Below are 8,324 nucleotides of genomic sequence, written 5' to 3' on the forward strand. Positions count from 1 at the left end.
AGAAAGAAACAAATAAAGAAAGAAAGAAAGAAAGAAAGAAAGAAAGAAAGAAACTATGTCAGGAAGATGGGGAATATCTGAAGTAAACATAAAAGAGGATGAAAGATGAAAAAGCAACGAAAGAAAGAAATATTGACGGACACAAAAAACAACGAATGAATTAATTAACGAATGAGTGAATGAAACGAAAAACAGAGTTAATATAAAGACGGAGTAAAAGGAAATAAATAAATGAAGTAAGACATAGGGATGAAAGAAGAAAAAGAAAGTGTAACAAAAGAATGAAAGCAAGAAGGAAGGAAGGACTGAAGAAAGAAAAAATTGAAATACGCCAGAGAGAAAGAAAGAAAGAAAAAGATGGGTAAAGAATGAAAGAAAGGATGGAAACAGGTCAACGAAATGAAAGAGAAATAAAAAAAGGAACATGAAAGAAAATGTGAACGAGGAAAATTTGGTTGAAAGAAATAAAAAAGAAAGAAAGAAAGAAAGAAAGAAAGAAAGAAAGAAATAATTAAAGAAAGAAAGAAAGAAAGAAAGAAAGAAAGAAAGAAAACGATAGCAATTTGGAAAGTACAAGGATGGAAAAGGTGAGTGAATGAAGACGAGCTCTGAAAGCCTATGTTTCAGACTGACTACTGATTAACATGGCCGACTAATTACCACCTTTGACTGCTGCCACTGCTGCTGCTGCTGCTGCTGCTGCTACAACATACACACTTTCTGCTGAATAGTTCTTTTAATAATATCTCTGAGGGTTTTGTGTTTTGTGTGTGCGTGCGGGCTTTTTTAATAGGCATACTGATGGATATAGTAGTAAAATAGATGCTTATGTTGTTGTTGTTGCAGTTGTTGTCGATGATGTTGTCGCTGCAGTTGTTGTTGTTGTTTTTAGTGGTTGTAGTGGTGATAGTAGTTTTGTTGTTTAGCTTCAAGTAGGCCTTTGACAGAGTAGACTTTTGATATCAAAGGCGCTCCAGTCTTGAGTAGCCTACATTTTTGTACGTCTGAAACTGCTTTGTTAAACCTCAAGTAACCACCCTAAATAATGACGATAACGTTCGGTTTGATCGAATTTTGGCCTTGTATTAGGGTCTGCAATGTCTTCCACCCTAAATATGGAAGATAACGTGCAGTTTCATAAAGCTTTGGCTGTTTGGTTGAGCAAATCGAGAAAACTCATTAATGCTTTGATGTTGCTGTGGCCTAATGATTTGGGTGTTATGTTTATGATTATAACATTGTAGGTTCCCATTATTTGTTTCAAGTTTTGGCACAAGGTCCACAATTTTGTGAGAGGGGTATGTCGATTAAATCGACCCCAGTGCTCAACTGGTACACTCACTTTATCGACCCCGAAAGGATGAAAGGCAAAAGTCGACCTCGGCGGAATTTGAATTCAGAACTTAAACAAAATGCTAAGTGGCATTTCGTCCGGCGTGCAAACGATTCTGCCAGCTCACCACCTTTCTGTAGGTTCCATTGTTGGAACAGGAAATGTGATGCGTTCACATTACTCCACTGCAATCGGCTGAAAATGAATAGCTACGAAATGAATACCTACCTACTAAGGGCCGGTGAACTGGAAGTATGACTTTGTCTGCTAAAGACTACATGGGTAACTAAAAGAATTGGTAAAAGCGTGGTGTGTGCTACTAAGTTATAGTTCTGTTTACCGAAAAGTCGAAGGAGCTACAATTTGTCCTTGAAAGAGGAGCTAGAAGAAATACCGACTGATGTGTGACAAGATGTGTGCTCTACCGACCAACTCAGGGCATATGGCCTTAAATTCCATGAGTGAGACGTACGAGGTAGATATGGTTCCATGCACAAGCTGGTGTTACAGAATATGCGAATGAAAAAGAAATCAAGGATCGTGACCAGAGAGATTGATACTAATGTAGCAGCTTATCGTCATCATTTTGATAAAATCCAAACAGAGAATATGCGCGTTAGATTCCTCTCCAAAAGAAGAAAATGGAATGAAAAAAGATGGTAGCAGACAACAGCAGATGCAGCAATAGCAGCAACAAGTCCTAGTGTTGAAACCGCTACCATTTTGTTCAAATCACACCAGATTGAAAATACGAAAATGAACGGAGCGGAGAAAACTAACAGCTTCAAATTCAATGCCATTGGATGTGATGTAACCCAGGTTACGTTATTTTATATGTGTTTTAACCCTTACATAAGGAAAGGGTTGTATGAATCCAATATCCAAAACCAAAGAAGTATCTCTTTTTCTTAATGATAATTTTTATACTTATATCACGTTGAATATGTATAGAAATTTTAAAAAAAGGCGGCGAGCTGGCAGAAACGTTAGCACGCTGGGCGAAATGCTTAGCGGTATTTCGTCTGCCGCTACGTTCTGAGTTCAAATTCCGCCGAGGTCGACTTTGCCTTTCATCCTTTCGGGGTCGATAAATTAAGTACCAGTTGCACTGGGGTCGATGTAGTCGACTTAATCCCTTTGTCTGTCCTTGTTTGTCCCCTCTATGTTTAGCCCCTTGTGGGCAATAAAGAAATAAGAAACTTTAATAATTTTGTGTCCCTCCCACGTGTTGTAAAATATTCACTTTCTTTCGATAATGCTCGTATTCATGTACAAATTTTGAAACATCAGTTGATTTCCGCTGTTCTCTAATGAAACATCAATTGGAGATGTCCACTGCTTAAGTGTTAAACATGATAAAGAGAATTACGAAGGATATTTGGATGGCATTTAAATACGTCACCACGTAGACTGTTCCTTTTTGACATGTATGTTTCAAGGTTTTGTTATTGTCATCATTGTCATCTTTGCTATTATTGTATTGTTTGTCTTAATTCGCGTCGTTTCCATTGCTCTCTCTCTCTCTCTCTCTCTCTCTCTCTCTCTCTCTCTCTCTCTCTCTCTTGTCATCATCGTCAGTTGTTGTCATCGTTGTCATAGCTTCAACCTTTCCGTCGTTGACATTGTCACAACTGCTGTCATCTTGGCTTTCGTTGTCATCGTTGTATCGGTTGACATAATTAACATTGTTTTCATAGATTTCATTGTTTCTTTTGTTTCTTTTGTTGACATTGTCATCGTTGACATTGCCGCAATCGTAGTCATCTTTTGTTGACATTGTCATCGTTGACATTGCCGCAATCGTAGTCATCTTCGCTTTTATTGTCATCGTTGTGAACATTGCCATTGTTAATGAAGAAAGAAGGTAGTAGTGTAACTTTGGCTGTCGGCAATTAAAAAAAAAAAGCTTGGTTATAAGCTTGGTTTCAATTATACATAATTATTTCTATTATCTGTACTTCTACATCTTACCGTTAATGCAAATTTTTCACTTTTCTTCCGAAGCAAAAGGAAGTTTTCCTGACAATGATTTCTTGCAAATACTAATTTTAATACTTCATCGTGATTAACTACGTGGTAGGTAAAATAGGTATGCTTTCACCGAGGAAAGAAAAAATATCTGTTACAACCACCGAGATTAATTGTTACGTAATGTTACGTCTCTCTCTAGATCTATACGACCTTTGCATCATTACATAATTTTTGTCGCTCAACCCACTCTGTGAACTAAAATACGAGTGAAATACTGGGCTCGTTAGTATCGACAAAACCCTTTTCTCAAAGTTTTTGGGCTTGTAGCTAAATTAGAAACCATTATTTCAATTATCAGATGTAATTAGACAATATCGTAAGATATCGGTTTTCAATGTGTCTTTAAGGAGAAATTATGGTTAAAATACAGTACATTGAAGTTTCCATCGTCAAGTAAACCTTAGGAATTTAATTTGATGGGGTTGACTTCTGTTTTATATGTTATTTTCTCGTCTATCTCTGAGTGAATGAGTGACTGAATAGTGATGAGTAGGTATTTCTGAATGGTTTATCAGTTATAAGATGCTTCCTCATACACGTTAGAGCTGTAACTATATTTCAGATTATTTCTGTTGAGTAATTTTTCTGTATTTATGATTAATAAGCAAATACTTATGAAGGAGGGTTGCACACTTTGAGTAGCCCCTGATTTTGGAAATCGAAATATTGTGATCAGAATGGGGCATCACGCATATGCGCGCGCACGCACAAACACACACATGCATGCATGCAGAAGCACAAATAAGCAATAGTTTCAATGTTATTATGGTTTTATCATCGTCATCTTTGAGATAATTTCCATCGTTGTCATTGTTGCCATCGTTGTCATCGTCACGGTCTTTCCTATCGTTTCAAACCATTACAAGTATTGTCTTCGTTGTTATCCTCCTCCTCCTCATCATCATCATCCTCCTTCTCCTACTCCTACTCCTCATCTTTCGTCACGTGTTTGAGTTCAAATCCCTCTGTGACAGACTTTGATTTTCATGAATCAGTCGATACCAATTCTTATGAAATCGTACCTAAGAGTACAAAATTAGTATATTTTGTCAATATGAGAAACCGATACTATATTTTACGTATATTAATACAAGACCTCGAATGTATAAGTACACCGTAGTGCATAAATGATATCTAACAAAAGGAGCCTCTACACAATTACTCGACTTATAGGAAATAACAGCCAAGTTTTTCACAAATCACATGGTACATCTTATAGAAAAAAAATACAAATAGGATAAGCCCTAGATACATTTATTTCCGAAAAACATACCGGAATCTATACCTGAGTTGCTTTTGATCCTATACCTGCAGAAGAATCAAATCTCTACAAGTGGTATTTGCCCATAACACAATTAGGCTTGCATCTTACAGTCTCAGCCACCGTCTTCGTTCTCCAACATACGTTGGTTATTGGAGTCTCCTGCATTGTAGTTTTTAGTAAAGTGTAGTTATAATTGTTTTCTAATCTGGAGCTTGGGCAAACATTTTGAGGGGAGGGAGAAGTCGATAACATCGATCCAGTGCTCAACTAGTACTTATTTCACCGACACCGAAAGGAAGGAAGATAACGTCGACATGAACGGTATTTGAACCGAGGACGTAAAGAACCGAAAGATAAGCCGTTACGGTAACGATTCTGCCAATTCGCTGCCTACATTGTCGTACAATGAATGAAATGTAAGAGTAGTCAATTGTAATAATGCAATAATAAATGCAGTTAAAATATAGTGTAGGTGAATGGTATACAACATGATCTAGATCAGGGGTTCTCAACCGGGTTCTATATGCCCCCTATAGGATCCATATAAGACTTTGCTGTTAAAATTTATCAGCAGTAAATCAGGTATACTTCTACAATGCTCAAAATACTTTATCAATATCTTTATACAAATCGAATCTCATGGCTGGCTTGTAACGAATTTTTCTGCAATATATGGATAGTTTATCCTGTTCGTGCTATTAAGGCGGTGAGCTGGCAGAAATGCTAGCACGCCGGACAATAATTCTCAGCAGTATTTCGTGTGCCGTTACATTCTGAATTGAGGGCCACCTTCTGAATACAATGAATAGATGTACGGCCAAATGTGATCCAACTGTAATTATCCTTTATTGCATTTCATTTTTTTTTCTAGACACAATATTCGTAAGACAACTTTATTTCATGTACACTTCATTTTTAAGGCGCAAGGTGTGAAATGAGTGAGGTCTCATTGATGTTTTTAGCAGGTCAAGCAACTATGTAGAGGCTCCTACGTTCATTAGTGTCGGAAGGCATTGCTGCTATTGGTCAAGTAAATGTTAAATTAGTACTCAGCACTGAATATTAATCCAATATTCCAATGTATTCATATAGACTTTGATTTGTTCGTTGTGTAGGGTTTCGGTCATTTCATCTGTCCCTGCTGGAGGGTATGAACATGCGAGATCAATGAGGATGGAAAGGGGGTGGGGGAAAAGGTGAATTAAGAAAAGGAAAAGGAAGAGGGTGAAGATGATGATGATGTCGACGACGAAGACGACGACGATGAGGATAATTCATGACAATTTATTAATTCATGTTGTTAATTTTGCTGATGACAAAGATGATGATACTGCTGATGATGATTGTGGTTTGTGATGATGATGAGGATAATAATGATGATGATGATGATTGTGGTTTGTGGTGAGGATGAAGATGACGGTGGTGATAATTAGCAGAAGGGATCGATGGAAGTCAACAACGGTACTGGTGGATGTGTTAACGCTTTATATTGTACATTTTATTTGTAATACTATTTATAGTTTGTCACAAAGGACGTAGAATGGGCTGGCGTCTTTATGGTTAAGGAATCCGCTTCTTAATCACGTAGTTCAATGCTCGATCCTACTGCGTGACACTTTACGCTAGTGACGTGTATGAACGTAACCAAGAGTTGAAGATATTTGCCAGACAGAAACTCCCGTCGTTTTGTGTGTGTGTGTGTGTGTGTGTGTGTGTGTGTGTGTGTGTGTGTGTGTGTGTGTGTGTGTGTGTGTGTGTGTGTGTGTGTGTGTGTGTGTAAGAGTGCTGGGGTTATTCGCTGTTACTACTCTGAGTTTGTTTGCGGAGGTTTTTCATAGATCATGCAGCTTAAGACTGTACTTCAAAGCACAGGATATAAGACAAAGTTTCGTGATATGAGCGTCAATTATAACGCAGATTCGCCATTTTTTTAATTTTATCTTTATAAAATATCATTTGGAAAAATTATCATATTGGTTTCAAATTTTGGCACAAAGCTAGCAAATACATCGTCTCCAATGCTCAACTGGTACTTATTTTATGAACTTCAAAAGAATGGATGACAAAGACGGCCTCGGTGGAATTTGAACTCAAGACGTAAAAAATGTAGGTAAACATTTTACCCCTGCATACTAACAATTCTGCCAGTTCTTATAATGTCAAATTATTATATTTTACAAAATGTGCGTGCTTGTGTCTGTGGCTTCAACAGAATAGTACAAACGTAAAATGAAAATAAAGATGAAAAAAGGACTTTACGAACAAAATGACAGCCGAGTACAGGAGTCGGTTGAAACGCCTACCACTACTACAAGCACACACATACATACATACATACATGCGTGCACGCATACATACATATATACTGACAGACAGACCCTGTTGTTGATGCTGAAATTCCAATGAAGGAGCCTTGGATCTAGGTTAGAAACCGGTTCTTTCTCTATTGGCGATAAATCTTGGAATAAAATTGAATAATAACATACATACAAATACAAATGTGATGTTTTATATCAATGTTAGTTATGGCTTTATTTGTTATAGGATTCTTTCAACGTGGAAGCGGTTATATCGGCTGAAAATGTTATGACAGCTAACTGCATAAAGCGGTTTTAAGCCACAGCTTTAAAAAACACTTCTTTTGCAGGAGGCACCCCCAGTGACACTTAAAAGACAATTTCACATTTTGATTTTTTTCACATATTTCATCACATATTACTTTACAGAGCAAAAATCAAATGGTATTGCAGAAGCAGAAAATATCATTTTTCTTTCTTTTTTTACTGGATAATAAATATCATTAAAGGAATAAGTATGAAATTTAATTACGCAGGAGAAAAGGGGTTAACGAGGTAACAATTTGAAGATCTTTTAAAGTTCCGGATAAAATTCCTCGGGATATTTGCTCCAGCACTCTACGCTTTAAGTTCAAACCACACCGACGTCAAACTCTCGTTTCAACATTTACTGACGACAAACCGAAAGCCAACTCGATACTAGATTCCAGTTCACTTCTCTTTATCCTTCTCTCTTTCCTTCACTCTCTTTCTCTCTCTCTCTCTCTCTCTCTCTCAGACACACACACAAACATCAACATACAGGTGCAGGAGTGGCTGTATGGTAAGTAGTTTGCTTACCAACCACATGGTTCTGGGTTCAGTCTCACTGAGTGGTACCTCGGGCAAGTGTCTTCTACTATAGCCTCGGGCCGACCAAAGCCTTGTGAGTGGATTTGGTAGACGGAAACTGAAAGAAGCCGGTCGTATATATGTATATATATATGTATGTGTGTGTATATTTTGTGTATCTGTGTTTGTCCCCCAACATCGCTTGACAACCGATGGTGGTGTGTTTCGGTCCCCGTAACTTAGCGGTTCGGCAAAAGAGACCGATAGAATAAGTACTAGGCTTACAAAGAATAAGTCCTGGAGTCGATTTGATTCGACTGAAGGCGGTGCTCCAGCAAGGCCGCAGTCAAATGACTGAAACAAATAAAAAAAAAGAGAAGAAAAAAAATGAACACACATATTAACACAAACAAACACGGAATCAGCTATATGAAAGGGCCAAAAACCAACGTTCCCACCACAGTCCCTTCAAATGCTCCTCCGCAATTCTGAACAGAAAAGAAAGAAGCTATTTAATATGTTGATATGTTGCTTTAATACAGAACGTTTTGTCTTTCCGACTCACACA

General features: G+C 37.5%; 1 protein-coding gene across 1 annotated transcript in view; it reads right to left on the reverse strand.

Moving 5' to 3' along the window:
* The window catches only part of LOC106868399 (peroxisome proliferator-activated receptor gamma), a 519,155-nt gene that overhangs the window by 402,459 nt on the left and 108,372 nt on the right, over positions 1 to 8,324 (reverse strand). The gene's annotated exons all lie outside the window — the stretch shown is intronic.

This window comes from Octopus bimaculoides, chromosome 1, assembly GCF_001194135.2.
Source record: "Octopus bimaculoides isolate UCB-OBI-ISO-001 chromosome 1, ASM119413v2, whole genome shotgun sequence".
In the NCBI taxonomy this organism is placed as follows: domain Eukaryota; kingdom Metazoa; phylum Mollusca; class Cephalopoda; order Octopoda; family Octopodidae; genus Octopus; species Octopus bimaculoides.